Source organism: Centropristis striata, chromosome 23 (assembly GCF_030273125.1).
Source record: "Centropristis striata isolate RG_2023a ecotype Rhode Island chromosome 23, C.striata_1.0, whole genome shotgun sequence".
In the NCBI taxonomy this organism is placed as follows: Eukaryota; Metazoa; Chordata; class Actinopteri; order Perciformes; family Serranidae; genus Centropristis; species Centropristis striata.
This window is the reverse complement of record NC_081539.1, coordinates 1,485,356-1,511,022: the sequence shown is the minus strand read 5'-3', so window position 1 is coordinate 1,511,022 and position 25,667 is coordinate 1,485,356. Positions and strand designations below refer to the sequence as shown.

Below are 25,667 nucleotides of genomic sequence, written 5' to 3'. Positions count from 1 at the left end.
TAAATATGCCGGATTATAGCAAGGCTGCTAGTTTGCATCCGTAGTCCCTAAAAAAAATACAAATAAATACAAGTATAAAAGACAGCAAGTACATAGGTAAAATACAGATAGAGGAGACAACACACACACAACACAACACAACACAACACATACCAGACCCAGACAGGATATAACTATGCAATAAAAAGTAATGTTCAGTTTGTCTCAAATCCAGTTAGTGGTCACACTTTTGATGTGATTTGAGCCATTGTTTTGGATTTCCTTTAAAAGAAGAGTAAGTGGGACATTCCCTTAATGTGGAGGGAAGACTGATCCAAATGTCCCCCCCACAATAGATAACATGTTCCTCCCACAGGCCCTGGAGCTCACACCTCCCAGAGTCCCTTTCTTTATAAATTTATTCAGCGGCGGTGGAGCTAGACCATGGAGACTCTTGTATAGAAAACAGGCAAATCTATCTATATTTTTTAAGGGTCTTACAGATATGGAAGGAGAAGGGTTTTTATCCAGAGAATCGGGCTTGCAACTGGAGGGTCGCCTGTTCGAACCTCAGTACTGACAGGTCTAGGACTGAAGTGCCCTTGAGCAAGGCACCTAACCCCCCTCCACAGCTCCCCGGTCGCAGTAATGTGCTGCCCACTGCTCCTTGCATGGTGTGTTCACTTGTGTGTAAAAAAGGATGGGTTAAATACAGAGGTTGAATTTCCCCATTGTGGGATTAATAAAGTAATCTTCTTCTTATAGAGAGATTATATGGGTTTGAGTGCTGCCGTACATGCCAGTGACAGAAGTCTATGTGTGAGAAGATCATTAGTCACCTAGGAAACCTGTAATCCAATCTAAGGGCACTAATACAAACTATTAAACCTCCTTATTATCTGCAGGAACAGCAGTTTGTGTATTTAGAGCTGAAATAAAGATAATTCATCAATGATTCATGTGATATGACTGAAACTTATTTTGTGTTTGCAGATTTCAGTCCAGACAGAGAGCAGAGTCTGTAGTTTCTGGCTGTCAGTCTATGAAGAGTGACCGCTCCAAAGATTGGCCTATGGCCTTCAGTAATGAACCTGGACCCTCAGACACAAAGTAAGAACTGATACTAACACATTTCTATGACGCATTTCAGTGTTTTTGTTGTGACGAAAAAGATAAATAATTTGTTCTATCTTCCTCTTCATATCAGTGACAGCTGTTTACTTTTAATACTTTACTTTAATACTTTATTTTGGATAGGGACAGTGCACATTAATGAACATCGAAAAACATCTTTGTAAATATGCCGGATTATAGCAAGGCTGCTAGTTTGCATCCGTAGTCCCTAAAAAAAATACAAATAAATACAAGTATAAAAGACAGCAAGTACATAGGTAAAATACAAATAGAGGAGACAACACACACACAACACAACACAACACATACCAGACCCAGACAGGATATAACTATGCAATAAAAAGTAATGTTCAATTTGTCTCAAATCCAGTTAGTGGTCACACTTTTGATGTGATTTGAGCCATTGTTTTGGATTTCCTTTAAAAGAAGAGTAAGTGGGACATTCCCTTAATGTGGAGGGAAGACTGATCCAAATGTCCCCCCCACAATAGATAACATGTTCCTCCCACAGGCCCTGGAGCTCACACCTCCCAGAGTCCCTTTCTTTATAAATTTATTCAGCGGCGGTGGAGCTAGACCATGGAGACTCTTGTATAGAAAACAGGCAAATCTATCTATATTTTTTAAGGGTCTTACAGATATGGAAGGAGAAGGGTTTTTATCCAGAGAATCGGGCTTGCAACTGGAGGGTCGCCTGTTCGAATCTCAGTACTGACAGGTCTAGGACTGAAGTGCCCTTGAGCAAGGCATCTAACCCCCCTCCACAGCTCCCCGGTCGCAGTAATTTGCTGCCCACTGCTCCTTGCATGGTGTGTTCACTTGTGTGTAAAAAAGGATGGGTTAAATACAGAGGTTGAATTTCTCCATTGTGGGATTAATAAAGTAATCTTATTCTTATAGAGAGATTATATGGGTTTGAGTGCTGCCGTACATGCCAGTGACAGAAGTCTATGTGTGAGAAGATCATTAGTCATCTAGGAAACCTGTAATCCAATCTAAGGGCACGAATACAAACTATTAAACCTCCTTATTATCTGCAGGAACAGCAGTTTGTGTATTTAGAGCTGAAATAAAGATAATTCATCAATGATTCATGTGATATGACTGAAACTTATTTTGTGTTTGCAGATTTCAGTCCAGACAGAGAGCAGAGTCTGTAGTTTCTGGCTGTCAGTCTATGAAGAGTGACCACTCCAAAGATTGGCCTATGGCCTTCAGTAATGAACCTGGACCCTCAGACACAGAGTAAGAGAACTGCTACCAACGAGTTTCTTTGACTCATTTTTACTTACCTCTGTAAAATGTCAGGTTCATTTTGTGCCTGCATATTAAATTTCTACTAAATCGTATTTACCAACTAAAATGTAACCAACTCTCCTCTGAACTCCAGTGATGAACCAGGATCCTCAGGTGGCCAGTCTGCTTCATCAGGACAGGACTCTGATCCCAAGTGTGGTGGTCTGCAGGAGGTTTTAGATGAATATAAGATCAGTCTGAGGAGCAGATGTGAACGTGTGACTGAAGGAAGTGATGGAACAGGAAGTGGAACCCTCCTCAACAGGATCTACACTGAGCTCTACATCACAGAGGGACAGAGTGAAGAGGTTAATACCCAACATGAGGTGAGGCAGCTGGAGACAGCTTCCAAGAAGAAGACCGTCCACGACGCTCCAATCAGGTGCCAGGACATCTTTAAAGCCTTACCTGACCAACAGGGACACATCAGAGTGGTTCTGACTAACGGCGTCGCTGGCGTTGGAAAAACCTTCTCGGTGCAGAAGTTCAGTCTGGACTGGGCAGAGGGTTTGGAGAACCAAGATGTCAGTGTGATGATTCCGCTTTCGTTCAGGGAGCTGAACTTGATCAGAGATGAGCAGTACAGTCTTCTGGAGCTGCTCCATGTTTTCCATCCAACATTACAGAAGGTCACAGTAGAGAAGCTCGCCGTCTCTAAACTTCTGTTCATCTTTGATGGCCTGGATGAAAGCAGACTTTCACTGGATTTCAACAACAAGGAGGTTGTGTCTGATGTCACTCAGAAGTCATCGGTCAACGTGCTGCTGACAAACCTCATCGAGGGGAATCTGCTTCCCTCGGCTCTCGTCTGGATAACTTCCCGACCCGCGGCGGCCAATCAGATCCCTCCTGCGTGTGTCGACAGGGTGACAGAAGTACGAGGCTTCACTGACGCCCAGAAGGAGGAGTACTTCAGGAGGAGGGTCAGTGATGAAGAGCGCTCCAGCACAATCATCTCACACATCCAGACATCCAGGAGCCTCCACATCATGTGTCTGATCCCAGTCTTCTGCTGGATCACTGCTACAGTTCTGGACCACATGTTGACTACAGAGCAGAGAGGAGAGCTGCCCAAGACCCTGACTGACCTGTACTCACACTTCCTGCTGGTTCAGACCAAGAAGAAGAAGCAGAAGTATGATGAGGGACATGAGACGAGTCCACAGGAACTGATGCAGGCTGACAGAGAAGTTCTTCTGAAGCTGGGGAGGCTGGCGTTTGAACAGCTGCAGGAAGGAAACATCATGTTCTACCAAGAAGACCTGGAGCGCTGTGGTCTCCATGTCACAGAGGCCTCGTTGTACTCAGGAGTTTGTACAGAGATCTTCAAAAGAGAGAGTGTGATCTTCCAGAAAACAGTCTACTGCTTCGTTCATCTGAGCGTTCAGGAGTTTCTGGCTGCAGTCTACATGTTCCACTGTTACACCAACAGGAACACAGTGGTGCTGGAGGCTTTTCTGGGAACAGACTGGGACAATAGGGGGTCATCTCTGGATGACTTCCTGAGGAGAGCCATGTATAAATCCCTTGAAAGTGAAAATGGCCACCTGGACCTGTTTGTCCGCTTCCTTCATGGCCTCTCTCTGGAGTCCAACCAGAGACTGTTAGGAGGCCTGCTGGGTCAGACAGACAACAGTCCAAAAGTCATCCAGAGAGCCATCAACAACCTGAAGGAGATGAACACTATGAAGATCTCTCCTGACAGAAGCATCAACATCTTCCACTGTCTGATGGAGATGAACGACCTCTCAGTAAATCAGGAGATCCAAGTGTTCCTGAAGTCAGAGAACAGACCAGAGAAGGAACTCTCTGAGATCCATTGCTCAGCTCTGGCCTACATGCTGCGGATTTCAGAGGAGGTTCTGGATGAGTTGAACCTGAAGAAGTACAAGACATCAGACGAGGGACGATGGAGACTGATTCCAGTTGTGAGGAACTGCAGGAAAGCTGAGTAAGTCCAGATGTGATCATCAACATTATACAGCAATGTAAAGCTGAAGCATCAGTGTTAGAGTAAAGATACACACTTTACACACATGCACAGTATAAAAGCTGCACACTATCAAAGTTTTCTTCAACTACCATTAAACCTGCGTATTGAAAACATTCTCCATGTTCCACTGCCAACGTCATCATCTCCTATCTGTCTCTGTTGGAGTGATGGAGGCTTCATACAAATCCAGCCCAGAAAACTGAAGAGTGTGTGCTGTAAATGTTTCCACACTCATCATTGAATCACAACACACAGCCTGTTTGACATAGTATACAGTGTATAGACACACAGACATGTAGTATTTGTCTTCTACTGGAAATTATGTCACTGGAGTTTTATTGTTCTCAACGAAGCTTCAATCAATTATTTCTAACATATTTATTCACAGCAGTTTGTGAACTATTTAATATGAAGGAATGTTTCCAGTTTCTACAGAATCTATAATTCTTGCTTGTTTTGGGAGGATGTGGAGGGATGCCATCCTCCATCTGAAAGAACAAAACATCTCCAGTTCTCTTCAATAAAAGCTCCAACTTTACATTTAGTTCCCAACAATGAATGAATAAGGAGCATTTTTAAAGTCTGCTCATTGTTTTCTCTATGAACCGGGTCCCCCTGATGTTAGTCATGTTTTACATGGGCTGTTATCATTGGATGCAATAAGTTGTAGGTGTTTTAGAGAAGCATCTAAGTGTAATTAAATGTAATGTGTAGTGCTGTTAGACTGCATTGATAGTCCAGGTGATGCCTCCCTTAGTGCAGCAAACGGCAGAGCAAACACTTTTTCCACCACAGTGGAAATGTTGCCTTTTGAAAGGCTAAACGCCAGCAACAACATAGTCAGCTGCTGGGACCTCCAGGTTCATTCTGCCAGTGAACCAGAGCTCCAGAGCTTCAGTTCACTGGTCCCATTTTTAGCTCCTAAACATGAACTTCAGCCCCTTCAATCAGTCAACAAATGATAATGTTACAATCTTTAGATGTGATTCTACTATAAATGCAGCAGGAGTCATTAAATGAATTAAATGTCAGATGAAAAGAGATCAGATTAAAGTGTTAGAACTGGTTATATTTAAAATGTTATATTATCTGTAATCACAGACTTTCTAACTGTCGACTCTCTGAGACTCACTGTGAAGTCGTGGCCTCAGCTCTGAAGTCCAACCCCTCCCATCTGAGAGAGCTGAACCTGAGTAACAACGACCTGGAAGATTCAGGAGTGAAGCGTCTGTATGCTGGACTGGAGAGTCCAAACTGCAGACTGGAGACTCTGAGGTCAGTTCCTGTGTTGTACTCACACACAGTGTAATTCTGCTAAATTTAAATCATAATTGAATTGCCAGATGTATGTAGCGCTTCCCTCAATAATATTTAATAAGGGGAGAGCTTTTGGGTTCTTTTATTCTGTTATCAATATTACTTTTAACCCTAATTGTACAGACTTTAAATATAATCTTGTATTTCTATGATCTTATCCGTCTGATTTTTAAACTCTCTAATTCACTGGTTTTAATATCAATTATTTTATCAATCTTTAACCTATTTGTCCCTTTAACCTATGAAATAAATCCTTATTCAGAATCATGCAAATAAAATGATCAAGCACCAGTTTGAAGTAAAGAAACCTCAATTATTTACTTAACCACAAATAAAAAAGACAATTTTAAACATATGTAGGGGTAAAAGCTAATTTAGGTCAATTTTGCTATCAGAAATTGACAAAATTAATCACAGTCTCAAATCTTAAAAGTCAATGAATCCTTGACGTGTCAGAGGTTGGCTTTCACACAATATTTCATAAACAATAACAGGAAACTTCTTGTTAAAATAGGAAAAAAATTTATTTACGGTAATAACATTCAAGTAAAATACTGTAAATTACAAATAAGGCACACAGTAATAGTTAATAATGGGATTTATGTACGAAGCTATGTGTGTATAACTTTGTATGTATGCATCTAAGTATAGGCGTCTATGTGTACTGAGGTGAGTGTGTGTGTGTGTGTGTGTGTGTGTGTGTGTGTGTAGACGAAATGAGAGAGTGTGTGTGTGTGTGTGTGAGTGAGGGAGAGAGAAAGAGAGAGAGGAGGGGCGGAGAGAGAGAGGGGTTGCGAACGCCCCCTCCTTTTGGGGTGGTACGCGCAAGATGGCTGCCGCGTACTACCCAGGTAGAATAAACACGCCAACAATGGGGGTTGAGTGCCCACGTGGCGTCGAGAAACAAAGCGCACAGTAACGTGGGTGAATTAGCGTTGGAGTTTGAACACAATGACCAAATCAACCACGGAACAGCGCCTTGGGTTCTTTACGCACAGCGCGCGTAAAAGAGAGGCAGAGAGAGGGAGAGAAAGTGAGAGAGAGACGGCGAATAAGCTGGTCGGGGGTCGCTCACAGTTAAACTGACCGTACCGGTCAAACACAAATAACACCTCTACAATGCAGTAATAACACCAGCAAAATAAGAATAAGAGAGAGAGAGAGAGAGAGAGAGAGATGCGCCGATTGGAGCCGGCGCAGTGGGAGAGAGAGAGAGATGGAGAAAACAGCACACCAAAGTAATACAACTACAGTAACACAAACAGCAAAATTCACAAACAGATTTAAAAGAAAAACCTTTCTTAACTAAAATCTGCCCAGATATATTAAGCCCTTACTTGAGAGAAATCGATCCGTGATTTCTCAGCTGATTCGGTTAGGCGATGGCGGCGGCGTGGAAACACGTGGAGTCGATCAGCTGCAGGCTTCGTGGCACGGCGGTGTTTAATACTCGTCAGTAATAAACAGTCTATTATCCTCGGATGAAGGATGCAGGGAAAAAGTGTCGACAAAGAAAAAGAAAAAAAGGAATCTGGTCGCCTTTTTCCTTTAAAGTTATATTCACTGTCCCTTAGTGAATAAATAAACCGGTGGGTTTTCTGAGTCCTTTAAAACGTTGCACAAAGGTAATTAATCTGAGTTTACTCTGGCCAAAAAGCAAACTTTAGAAAAACTACGGTCCCTTTGTCTTGTTAAAAAAAAGGAGGGAAAACAAATAATCCTGGTACCTGGAATACGTCTCTTTAGGTCAATGGAATACCTGAGAACCAGGAGCAGTGGGCTGCGTTTGGTTTTTGTAAACCGCGCTCAGCTCTTGCGAGCGTCACCGGTCAGTGGTCAGTTGGCCAATGAGTGTTGAGGAGAGGACCCCCAGGGTGGGGCTCCGCACAAGTTTTGCAATATCAAAATGGCCGTCAATTAACATAATCCCTCATGGTTGAAACAAAGGACAGTAAAACATGGTTTAAAGCCTTAACAGCTGGCTTGGTCCTTACACATTCAGAATAGTAAATTAAAGTGACTTATTTTCTACACTTTTTATGCAATTATGTTCACTCATATTAAACAAAATACATATCTCTATTTCAAATATATGAGAAAAACACTCAAATGTCCCTCATGAACACCAAACACACTTTGTGGGCCCACACACACACACACACACAATACAAGCCGGCACTACTTAATTATGCAAATCAAAATAAAGTTGCAGGCCTGATGCATGGCTCGGGTTCGTTGCGGCCTCAAACAAAGTGACCGTTATGCTCCAGCTGAGCAAAATAAATGAATCAGTACCTTCACGTTTCTGTCTGTGTCTGCAACCAACCGCACAGGTGCCGTTACGTCCTCCAGCAGTCGTCCTCACGTCCGTCCACAGGATGACACGCACAGCTCCGGTCTCCTTACGTCTCTCGTTGAAACGGCGGCTCCTCTTGGCTCTGTCCAGCTGCGTTAGCTTGGCAGTTCCCCTAGTACACCCACGTGTTGTGGCGAAACTCAACTAATGCGTTGTCCAACCACATGCTAATAATAGTGAATGTGTGTGTATTTAATGAAGCTCAACATGTGTTGTGTCTGTGTATTTAGCAGCTGATGTACTCAGACAGCAGCTCATCACACAGTCAGCTGCTGGGACCTCCAGGTTCATTCTGCCAGTGAACCAGAGCTTCATTTCACTGGTCCCATTTTTAGCTCCAAAACATGAACTTCAGCCCCTTCAATCAGTCAACAAATGATAATATTACAATCTTTAGAAGTGATTCTACTATAAATGCATCAGGAGTCATTAAATGAATTAAATGTGAGATGAAAAGAAATCAGATTAAAGTGTTAGAACTGGTTATATTTAAAATGTTATATTATCTGTAATCACAGACTTTCTGCCTGTCGACTCTCTGAGACTGACTGTGAAATCGTGGCCTCAGTTCTAAAGTTCAACCCCTCCCATCTGAGAGAGCTGGACCTGAGTAGAAACAACCTGCAGGATTCAGGAGTGAAGCGGCTGTGTGCTGGACTGGAGTGTCCAAACTGCAGACTGGAGAATTTGAGGTCAGTTCCTGTGTTGTGCTCACACACAGTGTATATCTGCTGAATTTAAATCATAATTGAAGTTTCAGATTTAGTTTGGTTTGTTCCTTTGTTTTCTGAGTTTGCCTGAGCACAGATCTAGAACCCAGTTTGTCGCTCCGTTCTCTTGCACTTGGACTCACATCACAAAAATCCATGTGGTCAGGCTTCAGGTCATGTGTTTGGACCAATCAGTGTCCTGTGAGGAGCTACTGGTTGCTATAGCGACACTTTAGATGTGTGTGACGACAGCAGTTTGTTGAAAACAATAATGTGGCTCAGGTCAAATCTTTCTTGTTGTTGTATAAAACAATGAAACAAAGAAAGAGGCGAGCGAAGGAGCTGCAATAATATCAGTTGTATTCAAACTGAGAGTATTTCTTCATTAAAGGAAGATCAAAGAAGACTGAAGGCTTTTCTCCATGGAAGACATGTTTTAGCTCTTCTCCCAACTGGCTTCAGCAGCCTGTGATAGACGCTGATAGACACATAGTTCATCCAATCACCTGACAGATATTTTTGAAAGCATCTGCCTTTTTCCAAACAGTTTCCAATGACGGCTTCTCAGACGGTTCTGTGGAACAAAACATCTGGCAGCGTCAGGTTACCTGAACAGCTGGTTTCTCTCTAAATATAGTCAGTCATCAAAAGGAACAAACACTGTGAAAACTTTGAGAAAGTCTCTATCTGTCAGGAGCATAAATAATGAGCTGCAGGTATGTTTGTTCAGGGAGCTACTAGATTACATTTCAGATGAAGAGAACATGTATCTCACTTTACTCTGAACATCTGATCCAGTTCTAAAGAGGACTGAGGATGAAGCAGAGCTCACACTCACTTAGCTGTGCGTTGATGAGAATAGCCTCAATCTGGGCTTTGAAATGACACAGTCAGAAGTGACTGAATTTACCTCACTTATTATTTATTATAGAAAGTCCTATTTATTTCATTTTGACCATTTTAGACTCCAAAAAACATCTGTCTTAGTGTTTTTTCATAATATGATATGATTGTTGTGAATCAGGGGAAACAATTCATTTTGAATCCAACATGTCTGATCTGATGTCAGTGTTCTCACACAACTTGTTTTAACCTCAATCATGTTGAGTACTGGGGACTCATGTATCAAAGAGTGCGTAGCTTTCATGCTGAAAGATGGCGTACTCCCAAAACGAGAAAAGTACTTACGCAAACTCACCTCCCCATGTGTCAAACTACCAGCATGCCCTCTGATTAATGAAAGAACAACGGCAAATCAACATGCTGCCACTGCAGCGAGGTGGACGTGGTGATCTCCGAAGTGGAGGCAGGAAAATCAGCTTTTTGTTGCCTCAGGTCTGGGATCAGCAACAAGGTGTCACTGTGGCTGTTAACCAGCCGGGTCGGATACCTGCACCATGGCAGAAGTGTCCCTCAACACAAGCTGCGTCTAAAATCCACTGTTCCAATTGAATTGAAAATAAAATTGACAGAGCTGCCAGTGCCTAATGCTGCCAAAATCATTTTTACGCATCAGTTTATAAGATACACTTAACTTGTCCCAATTAAACTTCACATATGGGATCAAATATGCAGCACACCTGACTTAATCTAAAAGGATATCACACACATGTTTTTTCTCCAGGGAGAGGGATCTGTGCATCATGGATCTCTGTGTCAGGCAGCGTTAACATCTGTTAAACCAAAGGGGAAACAGACGGGGATCGGGACTTTGACGCAGTGATTAAGGCAGGTTATCTGTGAGAGACACATTCTCACGGCAAGTTCAGTTTTCATACATCTGGCATGTTCGGGAAAAACAGCGTACACAATGTTTTTGTGCGTACACAGCATTGATACATGAGGCCCCTGGTGTTTTCAGGAGTTTCCATTTACTAAACTTGTTCATTCTAAAGCTTCTTCAGCTCTGAACACATTACTAAACACTGAATGATTTCGAGCATGAACTTTGTCTTCTAAAGTAACATCATTTATTCTTTATTCAGATTGTGGAGCTGCAGTTTGTCAGAGATCAGCTGTGCTTCTCTGGCCTCAGCTCTGAAGTCCAACCCCTCCCATCTGAGAGAGCTGGACTTGGGTGGAAACAAGCTGCAGGATTCAGGAGTGGAGCTGTTGTGTGATCTTCTGCAGAGTCCAAACTGCAGACTGGAGACTCTGAGGTCAGACACTATGTTTTCCTCGTGTGCTGAGATGAATATGATTTGAAAGTTGTGTTGACATAAGGCTGGAATTATAATGATCCACACTGAGGATCTGAATGCTAAAGTCCATTTTCCTCTTCAGTGGTTTAGTCCGTTAACTGTGGCAGAGCAGTGTTGAGCTGCACATTTAAAACCTGAATATGAGAAGAAAAATCCTCCACTGGATCATTTACTCTGAACATCTTAAACAGTTTTTGTTGTATGTATTTGTTTCTTTGACAGGGACAATGCACAGCTTCTTAGCTGTACTAGAGTCAGCTACAAGCTCATTTCCATCTCTAGTCCCTGGGCAGGAAACAGAGAATAACAGAACATGTACAATATCATTAAAGCACAAGTAGTATAAAAGGTTGTAGATAAATATGAGAATAAAATATCTTTTTTTTATAAAAATCTCTTTCAACTGTCAGACAACAACAACTTTATTGAGTATTTTCTTTTTCCATCATTGTTATGAAGCTATCTGATGCTTCTACTGACTGAATAGTTTAAACTGAAGATACTTTGAATGTATGACTCCACTATTCCTAAAATAAATATTGTAAATATCTTTTGTTTCCATTTTCCCAAAGTTTATTCTGATATATTTGTAATGAAACTTTGTTATCTAGCTACTATACAAAGTAGGTGATGTATATTTTCTCTCTTGGATGATGAAAACTAGATCAGATGAAATACAACAAGTTAATCTGAATGTAAGAGAATGTTGTTCTAATAATTTGACGTTAGAAGTAATGTGAAGGTGAAATGTGATGAAGAAATGCGATTAGAGCAGCGCGTTACAAGGTACCACACAAACGGTGGAGAGCAGAACATTTGATGGTTCATTTAAACTGTTTAACTGTGGAGTGCTCCCAAATTGGTTTGATGTATTCCAGCTCCGTGTCACATCTCTTTATTACATCATGTCTGATTTGATGTCAGTGTTCTCACACAACTTGTTTTTAACCTCCATCATGTTGAGTTCAAATGGTAAATGGGGTGCACTTATATAGTGCTTTTATCCAAATCGCTTTACACTACACACTACGTTCATTCACCCATTTACACACACATTCATACTGGTGGCCGAGGCTACATGGGCACACTGGTGCCACCTGCCACCATTGGGAATTCATTCACACACCGATGAACGCAGCATCGGGAGCAATTTGGGGATCAGTATCTTGCTCAAGGATACTTCGACATGTCGCTGCCATGGTCAGGGATCGAACCACCAACCTTCCGGTTACTGGACGAAAAGCACTGAATGATTTCAAGCAGGAACTTTATCTTCTAAAGTCACATAATTTATTCTTTATTCAGATTGATTGCCTGCAGTTTGTCAGAGATCAGCTGTGCTTCTCTGGCCTCAGCTCTGAAGTCCAACCCCTCCCATCTGAGAGAGCTGGACCTGAGAGGAAACAAGCTGCAGGATTCAGGAGTGAAGCTGCTGTGTGATCTGAAGGAGAGTCCACACTGCAGACTGGAGACTCTGAGGTCAGTAGAGGGTTTCAGCAGTATTGTACTGAACACAGTTAGTATCAGAGAAAGATCCAGTATTTCCTGTAAACCTCCGACCTTCTCAGTGAAGCTGTGAGAGGAGAATGGTGACAGAAACACAGAGAGAGAACAGTCAGCCAATCAGATCAGCCAGAGGCTTGTTGTGATCATGTGTTTGAGTTGTTGTGTTCATGTCTCCAGGAAATAAATGTGGATTACAGCTGACAGCATCACAACATGTACAGACAGCTGTCCTCATTCATCACATCTGATCTCAAAGTGTTTGTTCTCTCATTTCAACACTAAACACTTGATCAGTTCATCTTTGTCACAGCTCTGAGAGCCTCTTGTTTCATAGAACCATCATTACATTTAGTAACCATGTGGTCTTTCTACAGAGCAGAAGCTGCTGAAGTCCAGAGTTTACAGCTGATGTTTCACTGCTCAGGCTTTAACATCACATATATATCTGTCCATCTGTTTGTTCTCTCCGCATGTTTTATAACTGACTCCATATTTACACATTTGTAATATTTAAAGATGAAATATGTTTAATTTCTCCAGAAATATGGGACGTTAATGCAATCACAGTGCATTTAATGTCTTTTAAAGCTGGGAATGTTTAGTTTTCAGCGATACCAACTATGTGGTAATGAAAATGATCCTGAATCTTTTGATCACAAGATGTTGTTACAATGACAAAGTTTATATTTCCACGACTTTATTGTGAACATACTTTGTAAAAAGATGAGGTTTGGACAACAAATGAGTCGTTTACTGATTCAGAAAGCTGAAGACTTTGTTTTCAGGTCACTACTACATTTATATCTTCTGTCAATAGATGATTAGTTTCTTTGTAAATGATGGAATGAGGCTGTAAATTGTATAATTCTCTGGTTCAGGAGGTTAAACTGGATGTGCTGCATCACTGACTGACAGCTGATGAAGGGAGTCTCTGTGAACTCTGATTCATCTCTTCTGTTGTCAGTCTTCCTCTGTCATCAGGTGGTCCTGATCTCCAGTAGAGTCCAGTCCAGCAAGCACAAAACACAGTACACAAATCCAATCAAATCAAAACATCCACATTTACAGCCATTAGTGCCAACAAGGATGAGAACCCTCACAGCTGACAATACAGAGGTCCCTTCACTGGGAATCAAGTCTCAGGTTTCTGTGGTGGTGGGGTGGTGTACCACTGCTCACAGGTAGCCTAGCCTAACACAACAGACATTTTATCAGACATATGGAAATGTACAGTCAAGTGAAAAGGCCAGTTTGTTTTGTTCTTCTGCAGTGTTTTCTGGATCTAGATATTAGATTCCTCTCATGCAGACACAGAGCATGAGTATCTGCGATCAGTTGTAGTCTTTGCACTGAAGTAATGATACAAGCATTTGATCGGTTGGCTTGTGTCTGGACTCTCAAGCTGGCTGCTTCAAGAACAAATAATTATCTGAAACTTGATCCAAAACTTGTTGGACTGTGCTTCTCTCTACAGGATTGCCAACAAGTTGATCACAGCTGACAAACATAAAAAGTGTGAGTATTGAAACAATGATGTTGAAATGACAATGTTCTCATTGTCCAACTTTACAGCATGAATAAACATGTTAACAGTTTTGTTCTCTGTAGCCCCCTTCATGACAACTGAGAGTGGCTGCCCTGAGGGATTGGTGGCTGCCTTCAAAGGTGATTCACCAGCGCCGCTGCAGTCCGCAGTGCAAAAAGGAAAGGAAATATGTCTTCCTTTTATTAGTTAAATATGTAAAGTAACAGAGTTCGGAAAAAAATTCAAGAAACGTCTACATTTTTCTCACCAGTTTTAAGTTTTTATTATTCTTTTTTTTTTTTTTTTTTTATTTAAACATATGTTTATTGACATTTTGAGTAAGACATGAACAAACAATACGAACCCCACCCACCAAAGATCTCATCCATCAAGGTCCAAAAAAGAAAGAAAAAAAAAAACTAAAACAGAAAGACTAAATGAGCAAGTGGAAAATAATAAAAAATGAGGATACATAGAGCCATATAATCACACATACAATGCAATGCCATTAAGATAACAATAGCAGCTACAAAACAAAAAAAACAAAAACAGATGCAGACATCAGAGCAGCAGTACAGACAATTACAGGGCAATAAGATTCAATGGTCAAGGGCACACTGCAGATCTGCACTTTCAAGAAAATGTAAAAAAAAGGCCCCAGATTTTATAGAATTCACCAAGTCTATGTTTAATACTATAAGTTAACTTTTCCAAAGCCAGACATGATGATAATTCCTTCAGCCAGTGATTAATAGGGGGACATATAATATTTTTCCAATACAGAGCAATGAGACGTTTTGAATGGACAAGGCAGAGATTAATCAATTTGATTTCATGCGATTTCAAGGAGAGATTTTCAGGATAGAGGCCTAAAATACACAATTTAGGGGAGATAGGAATGGGTTTGGAAATTATTTGGGAAATTATATGTATTACTTCCTTCCAAAACTTTTGCATCCTCTCACATTCCCAGATGCAATGGAAGAGGGTGCCTTTATGAGTTTGACATTTGACACGTGTCTGGAATATCTGGATTAAATTTATTCAGTTTTACTGGGGTAATATAGGTCCTCATTATCCAATTATATTGTATTAATTTAAATCTAGAGTTAATGGAGAGGCTCTTGGACTTTGAGCATATTTGGCTCCACTCACTGTCCAGGACACATTCCTGTAAGTCCTCACTCCATAACCTCCTTTTTGAGTCAGATGATTCTTTAGAATGAGTTGAGAATATATCATAAAGTGTAGAGATGTGGCCTTTGGTTTGCTGACGCTGGGTAGTAAACCGTTCTAATACCGTTAAGGGGGGACAATTAGATGAATGATTTAGCTTAGAGTGAATAAAGCTTCGCAGCTGTAGGTATTTAAAAAAGTGTGATTGTGGAATGTTAAATTTATCTTTGATTTCGTTAAAGGACATCAGTGTATCACCAATATAAAGGTCCATGATCTTTCTAATCCCTTTGTGTGACCATTGTTTGAATCCTAAGTCTTTTGCACCAGGTTTGAACTCTGCATTTCCCCAAATGGGTGCAAAGCAGGACAGAGATGGGTTATCGCCTACAGCATTATGAGCTTCATGCCATACCATCAAGGTGTTTCTAACAAATGGATTTAGTGTATTTTTCTTCAAGTTCTTAAGATAGTCAGAATACAAATAAGAATCTAATGTTAGCCCTCTTGTGGACAATGCTTCCATTTTTACCCAAGGTAAGTCTGGACATGAGAACCATAAGCGAGCAGCTCTAAGCTGGGCTGCCCAGTAGTACCATATTAGGTTTGGTACCTTTAGGCCTCCTCTGTCAAATGGGAGGTACAGTAGTGTAAGTCGGAGTTTCGGGCGCCTATTTTTCCAAATGAACTTTGTAAGAACTTTTTTCATATCTTGGAAAAAAGAAGGAGGCGGCGGGAGTGGGAGTGATTGAAAGAGATAAAGAAATTTGGGAAGGACATTCATCTTGAAAGCACTTATACGTCCAATCACAGACAAGGGGAATGAGACCCATCTATTAAGAGACTCCTTGGCTTCTGAGATAACTGGGTCATAATTGGAAGAGATTAACGAGTTTAGATTGGGAGTAATAGTGATACCAAGGTATCTGAATCCTTGAGGTGCATTTATGAATGAATGCCGAACAGTAGGATGGAGTCTTTCCCGCTCATTGAGGAAGAGGACAGAGGATTTAGTTTTGTTAACTCTGTACCCAGAAAACTTCCCAAATCTATTGATCACCTCAGTAAGGGCTGAAAAGGACTGTTCTAAGTTTGTCAGGAAAAGTAATGTATCATCTGCAAACAAAGCTCTGTATCTGCTATCTGAATTCCTTTAATAATGGGGTGGTTTCTAATGGAGATGGCGAAGGGCTCCAGCGCTAAAATAAAAAGCAGGGGGGACAAGGGACAGCCCTGTCGGGTCCCACGATGAAGATTGAATGGGGTGGAGATATAATTATTGGTCATAATTTCTGCACATGGTCCTGAGTATAAAAGTTTGACCCATTGCCTAAAGTGAACACCGAAACCAAAGCGGGAGAGTACTTCAAATAGATATGGCCATTTAACTCTGTCAAACGCCTTTTCAGCGTCCAGCGACAGAATACATGAATCTTGCGTCTCTTTTTTTTCCTGAATGATATTTAAAAGTCTTCTGATGTTATAATATGCCTGGCGGTTTTTTATGAATCCATTTTGGTCAGTGTGAATCAGAGATGGCAGGCATTTCTCAAGCCTGAGCGCCAAAACTTTAGCAATTATCTTTATATCTGAGTTTAATAGTGAAATAGGCCTATAGGATTCACACCTTAAAGGAGGTTTATCTGGTTTTAATATCAATGTAATAAGTGCATTTCTCAGGGAGGGGGGCAGGATACCTTTCCGAAAAGATTCTTCATACATGTCCTTTAATGGACCTATCAATTTGTTTTTGATATCGATTGGGAGTCCATCCGGACCTGCTGTTTTCCCTCCTTTCATGTGGTTTATAGCCTCTGAGATTTCCTGACTTTCAAGTGCTCGGTCCATCCAGGATTTGTCTTGCTCAGGTATGGTGGGGATGGGAAGTTGATTAAGAAAGGGAGATTGCTCTTTTCCCCTAATTCTGATCGTTCTGATTCGTAAAGGGTCTTATAATACATAGCAAAAGTATCATTTATCATTACAGGATCAACAATCATATCACCATTTGGAGATTGAATACTGTTAATGGCTCTTTCTGTATCCAACTTCTTTATTTGCCAAGCTAATAACTTCCCACTTTTCTCCCCTTGCTCGTAGAAGATTTGCTTCAATCTTACTAAGGAATTTTCTGCTTTAGAGGCAGAGAGTGCATTATATCTGGCCCTAAGTGTAGCCAATTCCTGTGTATGGGGATTTGTCTTGTCTACCTCCTTCTCAAGTCGCTTGATTGACTTGCTTAAATTAAGCAATTCTAAATTTGTTTTGTTGGTTATTGAACTGGTGTAACTAATTATTTGACCTCGTATATAAGCCTTAAATGCCTCCCATCTTATATAGGCCGAGGTTTCATCCTTATTAATGTCAAAAAAATAGTCTATTTGTGTTTCTACGAATTTCAAAAAGCTGGGATCATTTAACCATTTAGGGTGGAATCGCCATCTCCGTTTTCCTACTCTGTGTATGAGTAATATCAATGTCAGAAGAGCGGTCAAGGTGAGGAGCGATTGTGCAGTTAAAATCTCCGCCAATTAGTAATTTCCCTGACAGTGAGGATAATAATAGAAATAGATTTTCAAAAAATTGGGGGCAGTCATCGTTGGAACCATATAAATTCACCAGTATAATATTTTCATTAAAGAGTGAACCTTGCACAATCAGATATCTTCCAGTGGGGTCTGGTAGTGTTTTTATAACTTGAAAAGGGAGAGACCTATGAATTAAAGTAATAACTCCCCTTGCATTAGTAGAAAACGAAGCATAGTAAACTTGGCCCAGCCAACGCCTCTTTACTTTTAACAAGTCACTGGACATTAAATGAGATTCTTGTAAAAATATAACCGTTGATTTAAGATGTTTAAGCCTTGTCATAACCTGCTTTAACTTAGATAGTTTCCCTAAGCCTCTCACATTCCAAGTAGTTATCTTTACATTTGAGTTATCACCCATCATTTAAAATCAGAGATATGGTAAGTACCACGCTGAGTGTCATCTAAATACAAGCAGTTAAGAGACATGTGAAATGTTTGAAGTGAAAACAATAAGAGGCCTGGTAGCTCTATGATATTAAATTGAATTTCAGAGATGGATGAGAAAATCCCTCCCCTGCTGTCATCTGGAACTTGACAGCATTTCCCAAAAACCCAACCGTGTGAAAGCACAACATAACGATGGTCCGATCCTACAGAGAGGAGCAGAGTAACGATACTCAAACACATGTCCATCATCAGTCGCTCCGCTAAACGGCATAAGAGCAGCGAATGCTCAATCTCAAAGAAATAAAAAAAAAAGAAAGCACTTAGGCAAAAACACGCTTCCTCTAGCTGTCTTGTTATTTCCGTACAAGCTTAAGAGTCCGATAAAAAAAAAAAATTCAAATGTCCCGTCATTGTCCTCACCTTTACTCAGGATCTATGCCGGTGACTATGTCACGTCATGACGATCGCCGTGGAGACTCCGGGCGAACGTCGCAGCTTCCTCCGGGGTGTCGAAAACCTGGGATCGACCTGCGTGTGTCACGCGGAGCCGGGCTGGATGTAGGATCCCGTACTGGACGTTCAGGGCTTTAAGCTGCTGCTTCACTTCATCAAAGCGCTTCCTCTTTATGTGTGTCTCTCTGGCAACATCCTGGAAGAATTTCACCTCCTGTTGATCAAACAGCACCTTTCCTTTGGCCCTGGCTGCCCGGATCACTCTCTCCTTATCTTTGTAGTTGAGGAAGCGCATGATTAGCGCTCTGGGGATGTTGCGATCTTGGCGACCCTGCAGGCGGTGGGCTCGTTCGATGAAGACCGGATTGGGGAAGGAGTCAGCCCCAAGCGCCTCGGGAAGCCACCTCTCTAGAAAAGCCGCGGCGTCTCGCCCCTCTGCGCCCTCCGGCAGGTTGATGAGACGGAGATTGTTGCGCCGGCTGCGATTCTCCTGGTCTTCCGTCTTGGCGGTGAGAGACACTACCTGCTTCTGGAGCACGGCAACTGACTTTTGCAAACTAGTGACGTTGTCCTCCGTGTCCCCAATACGCTGTTCAGCCTCCTCGAGTTTATTATGGCTGTTAGAACCCCTGTAATTTTTGCTGAGAAGTCATCTCTCATGTCGCATATAGCTTTCATGACCGGGTTTTCCTCATCATTTTCCATGTTGCCAGCTTCGCTGCTCGTTGTTAGCATATCTGACGAGGCAGAGGCTAGAGGCTCCGCTTCAGTGGAATTAGCAGGCTGGTTTGTGTCCTTTTTCTGCTTTCTATTACCCATTACAAGCATAGAAGATGTAGCGAGTCAAACACGATATTTTCTCTGGTCTATTTGTGAGCATTCAGGATACTGACTGCAGGATTAGCCGTTAGCTTGAGGGAGCAACCGTAGACGCGTGTGTTCAGGTCGCCGCCATGTTGGAACCCAAAATCTTTTTATTATTCTTTATTAATATCTCTTTCACTTCTTCACTCCAGCAGATGACACTGATGTCAAACTTGAAAAGCTCCACATGCCCAAAGAAAACAAAAAGGTGAGAATATAACAGTATAAACCAAAAATGTCTTTACTTGGATATTTTTTGAGGTTTCAGCAATGATTTTAAAAATAACACTTGAAGTATTGTAAATTAAATTATTGATGTACAGTTTTAGCTCTTTCTGACCTGAAACAGCATAATTATTAAAATTATTTTTCCAAGCAACAACATAAAAAACTGTTGTTACAAGAGAAGTTTGTGTGCTCTCGACTGTCCCTCATCACAACTGATGTTTGCAGCACCTGTTTTACTTTAGCCTGACCAACAGGTGACACTGTAGCACACCAACAAACCCACACCACCTAATAACCACTCAGTTTTATGAACAGAAAACACAAGTAAAAAGCTCAGTGTTAGTCTGCTCACTGGCTGTCTTTGTAAACCTGACTTGAAATACTGCATCGTTCTGGGACATCTGAAGTTTGCTGGCTGCTCAGTGTCTTGTCACTGTTTTTTAAAACTAATATCTGAATTTATATGTATTCTAATTATTCTAATCCTGCTTGCTGTCTTTAATTGTAGTGGTGTCTTTTAAACAAACACGTTAAACATTAAATTAAAGATATTTTTACTACCCTCTTTCAATTATAACGTCACTACACTGAAAACTCTCCATTGATTTAATTTCCTCTCTGATCCATAAAAAGTGCTGGAGTTCAATGATGACAATGTGGGTAAAGTATTTCATCACTAAGATAACTGACATTGTGCCTTTTTTAATTCCAGGCTCCATTATCCTTCTTTCCTGGGCAGACAACTGAATCTTCATACAGGTATTCTCATAAAAAACACCATTCCAATGTTTTTTATGGTTCATTAAGTTGTGATAATAAACAAGAGTGTGTTGTATGTGGTCAGTTGAGCTAATTACTGTTGGCAGAGTATGGATAACACCCAGCTGCAGCAAACCATGTAAAATCAATACCAAAAAAAAATCCTGTCCATGAAAGTCATGCATGGAAATTTTTTATTTTCTAAGTGTGACTCCATCAGTTGTTTTCTAGGTTTTTGAAATGGAGACCCCCCATCACCCCAAAGCCTCATTAATGCTTCCTGTTCATACCATACTAGACACATTTGTTTTAAACAGTGTCACCATTCCTAAAAGTGTGTACTTAAACTACTGGAGTGATAAACAAAACATCTTGAATGTAATGATTATAAATATATATTTTAGCGTTTTAAACAAAATATATCTTAGAAGCCAGGCATGGAGAATGGATCTGTATAAATAAATATGATGTAGTTTCATATAAGTAATAAGGATCAAATGCAATGAAACCATATGCGGTCATGGTAATCATATTCACTTCCTGTCTCCTCAGTGGGCATGGTTCCTCTCCCGCCAATCATTCGGAATTATTGTGAACCTCAACAATAATTTATTTATATTTTTATATTATATTATTTAGATGTATAAGGAGAGATATTTTCAAAGCTAACAGTCACATTTAGCATTATGAAAATTAGTTAGCAAGGACATTTGTAAAGGTTATTTCTGGTGAGATTTCAGGTAACAATAACGGTATCTATGTTGCCAGATCTGGATAGAGTGAGCTGCTGAGACAGAGACAGGTCTGGAACAAAGTTAATTTTCTCCTGATTGTTCTGTCAGAAAAGTTAATGTTTGTGTTCGAATGTTCAGAAGACGTGTCCTGTGAAAAATAGGTCTAATTTTTATTAGTCACTACTCCTACTTCACTACTTCACTACTCAGACCTGGGGCCTTTCTCAGTTCTCTTTTTTTATCTCTCCTCCCTCTTTGATCCTCGCTTGAACTGGAAGTTTTTTGCATGCGCCATTTTTACGACCATCCCAGAGCTCTTATTTGTGCTCGGAGGAGGAAGGTGGAAAGATAGAGGATGGAGGAGGGAGGAGGAAGGAGGGAGGAGCCACAAGCGAGGATACATGAGAGCATCCTATGCGGAAGTCTTTTAGCGGTGGCCCCGCCCCCTGACTGGACATCGGTTATTGATTAGACGCAGCAGCTGATCGGACTGATCTTATACATCAACATCGCTGTAGTTTCAAACCGGAGTGAAGACAGATCACAGATTAAACTCAAGTGTATCATCACAAGTTTTATATTTTATATTTATCTTCTGATTCGCCGTGTAGTTAAAATCTGTTTTATTGTGTTTAGACAACAAAAAGACCACAAACATCTTTCTACATCTATAATAAATTAAAAGAACGATCTAGATCTCTAGAAGCTTTTTTCTTTTGATGATCTGTTATTTCCCCTATTCAGATTTGTTATGGATAATATTAAAGTAAAAAAAAAAAAATCAGTAGAGAGTATGAGAGTCTGTCTTTCAGCAAGAAACACTTTTACATCTTTTGTCATTTTCATCAGTCCCACGTGAGGCTGATCATTGCTGAGTAACATCATTTACGTTTTCCCTTAATCATCTAACCTGATAAAACACAGACAACACAATCATGTTCTTGGATATTAAACAATGAATTTATCACCAGGATCGTCTATATATAGACGCTATAAATAAATGTGCTATAAATAAATAATATAAAGGCAGTCCCTGCCCTGAGCAGGACACAGTTCACAGTATAAATACACAATGCAGCTTGTTATTCATGTGCAGAGAAAGACTTATTATCATTATTATTATTATTATTATTATTATTAGAAACATATGTCGCTTCACGTGATGCTTCAGACAAAAGGACGTCTCATGTCTCTTAAAACTTTTCCTCTCGCCTGGTTTCCTTGCATCTCTGGTGGGCGGGACTAATATTTATCCTCGTTTCCTTGCGTCTAAGAGAACTGAGAAAGGCCCCTGGAGGTTGACCTCTGTGCTCGTCTCCTAAAGGGGCGTGGCTGTAACTAAACCAGGTGACACAAACAGGAACTGCTGAGTGAAACATTTCGCTTCTTCTCTGGTATTATCATGACTTAAACCTGCTGCACATGTGACTCACAGACCGATAAAGGCTTGTATGATTAATTGATATCTTCTGTGTCCTACAGGTTCAGGTGTCCCGGTCCAGGTGTGTTCCAGTGTGCTTTGACTGGACTGGTGTTTGTTATGGTTCAGGAGGCGGAGCTTCAGTACAACACTGTCATATGGGACGAGAGCCTCGTCCAATCAGCTGGCAGGACGGCTGCAGGGCCGCTGTTCAGAATCGAGAGTTCAGATGATGCTGCTGTCTGTCAACTCCACCTGCCACACTGTGAAACAAAGGAAGGTAAAGACATCTCTGTCTTCAGTGTTAAAGAATGAAATAATAGTGCAGATCTTTTTTAAAACTCATGTGTATTACTACTAGTTTAAACTGGCTGCATTTAGTGACATGCAAAAAGGATTACAATGGAGTTCATCCAGACATCCAGACTGATAACGTGGGACAGGAAAATAACAAAGAATTCATGAATAGAAGTTAAAGAATAAAGGTGAACCGGCACATCACAGAGGCTCCAGTGTGGTAAAATATAAATAGGATAGATGAACCCGTTATCAGTAAAAGAAACGTTGAACAGTTGTTTTCTCTCTCAGCATTGGGTGTTGACGGCCTGTTGTCTGTCGTCCACATCACTGATGATGGAATGAGCTTCTTGGAGCCGCTGGAGGTCACAAAAACTCATGTGATGGTGAAGGTTCCTCACCTCTCCACCTTTGGTCTGGTCTGGGATTTTGTTAGAAGGTTCCTGAACATCTCACTGCCAATAGAGGGTCAAGTTCTGCTGTTCCTCCGACCTCTGAACTCAGAGTACCGAGTACTGGATGTGTTACTGCTGCCTGACAACGTCCTGGTAGATGAGGTAAAGCTCTCTGTCACATGTGGCAGCTTGGGTTGGAGTCCAGCTCTGGTTCCTTTGCTGCATGCCTTCCCCTTCCCTCCCTTTCTCTGTCACTATCACAAACACACAATAATGTAGTCACTTACAATATGAAGAAGCCATTTCCCTTATCAACCCTCACTCAGCGTATGTTCAAGACATTTGTTTTAAATAATGGGCTCCAAAAGTCAAACATATTAATAATCTGTATTAGTTACTTTCCATCAGTTTCCCCCTGTTACCAGAAACATATTTGTACACATTTCTCTACAATTGCATCATTTCTTCTGCTAAAAAATATAGTAAGTTGATTATCTGAGCATAAACTAAAGAAAATATATTTCCTGAAGGTTCAAAAGAAACAGCGAGGCTCTGAGCATGTCAGACTCTCTTCCGACTGTCTTCTCAGCTTTGGTCGAAGTTACAGTGTCCACTGTGAACCTGAGGGCCTCGAGATACAGCCTGAGGTGAGTCAGGTCACGTCAACATGTTTCATGTTTAACAACTGAATTATGTTGGCTGCATGTTGGAAACTGTCAAGAAAGTTTGAGATAAACATTTTATCAGGCCTGAAAGTGACGCTTCACTACTGGTTTTCAGAGTGCAACATTTCGCTTGAAGTATGGACCAAATTACCATCCAACATTTGAAGTTTTCCTGGCTACAATCCCAGAGACAATGACTTTGATTGTTCAGGACCAAGAGAGGAGAGAAGTCTGGAAACGTAATGTTCGTCTGACAGGTACAGAGGACAGGGCTGATTTACAGAGCAGACAAAAACTTTAATTTCAGACAAATATTTTAAAGTCTGTTTTAACGTAACCATTGTTTATTAAACAAACATCTGTTATCTTTTATCTTCCAGGTCCAAGAAGCAATCTCTGAGCACAGGACATTGTCCCTTCAGAGGACAGCGTCCCAGCAGAGGACAGCGTCCCAGCAGAAGATGCTGACCCACCAGAAGATAAGCTGTTGTTGGTTCGGACACAGTTTGTAAAAAGAGTCTCTGATCCTGTTCTGAACCAGCTTCTGGATAAATTCCTGGAGCTTCACGTTATAAATGATGAAGAAATGCAGTCACTCAGAGCGAAAGGCCGAGCAGACAGAGCACGAGACGTGATCGACACGGTGAGAAGAAAAGGAAGTGCAGCCAGCTCAGTCCTGATGGAGGCTCTCTGGGAGCTGGATCCACACCTTTCCACAGTGCTGAGGCTCAGATGAAACAAGCAAGAAAATATAGAGGGACGTTTATGTAGCAAACATAGATAAAGACTCGACTTGTGGGGCTCCTGCAACAATTTAGTTAAGAACCCTACTCCAGACTCACTTTTTTCTTGTGCAACTTTTAACCAATACTTGAACTTGGAGCTATGAAATCCCATCTGAATGGAGCATCCTAACAAACATTGTAGGTAAAAAGGAAGACTTTCATTCCACCTGCATCAACAACATTATCAGACTCCAGCCTCAAGTGGAAAACCTGTTGGCTGTTTCCACTCTGCTCAAGTTGGTTTGCGCCCCTTTGGGACCGCGCTGGTTGCATGGCCGGTACATTGAATAAAACTTTGATCAAGTCAGAGATCAACTGAGAAAATAAAATAAAGCTGCAATTTAACGATACCTTTCAGTTAAAGGGATGAAGTGAGTGTAAGTACCAGGAGGGAGGAGTCAGGGTTGTTTAATATTTTTCTGTCAATAAATGGTTTGTGTTTTCTTCTTGTTGTTTTCCCCCCTTTTCACTTTTTCTCACCTTCAGGGGTGGTCAGGTTCTTTTTCTACACAGTGCTACTTAATGAATTGCCAAGACTAATTCAGAAGCCCCAAATATTGGCTCTTGAAACACATGTTGTTTCACATATTGACTGTATGGGGAGACCTTTTAATAGATTGTGGGTATTTGCTAATTTGTAACAAATAAAAGCTGACTCGAACCCAGAATAAAATGTCCCCTGGTTTCACATTTGAACTCTTAATCTAGATTGGTTGGCGTTTTATTTTTCTTTTGTAAGTTAATTTGGTTTTCATCTTACTAAATGATACGGGATAAAACAAGTTCCAGGTGCACTGTCTCATGTTTCTATCCCTAACTTTGATGACCCTCGATTTGAATGAAATAACTTCCTGATGTTTGGAGGGGACATTAACTGTGTAATTGATCCCAGTCTA

The 25,667-nt window shown here is 41.0% G+C and overlaps 1 pseudogene; it reads left to right on the top strand.

The window, feature by feature from the left end:
- LOC131962400 (protein NLRC3-like) overlaps nucleotides 1-24,990 on the top strand; it is a 30,592-nt pseudogene extending 5,602 nt beyond the window's left edge.
- Nucleotides 24,991-25,667: the final 677 nt, after the last annotated feature.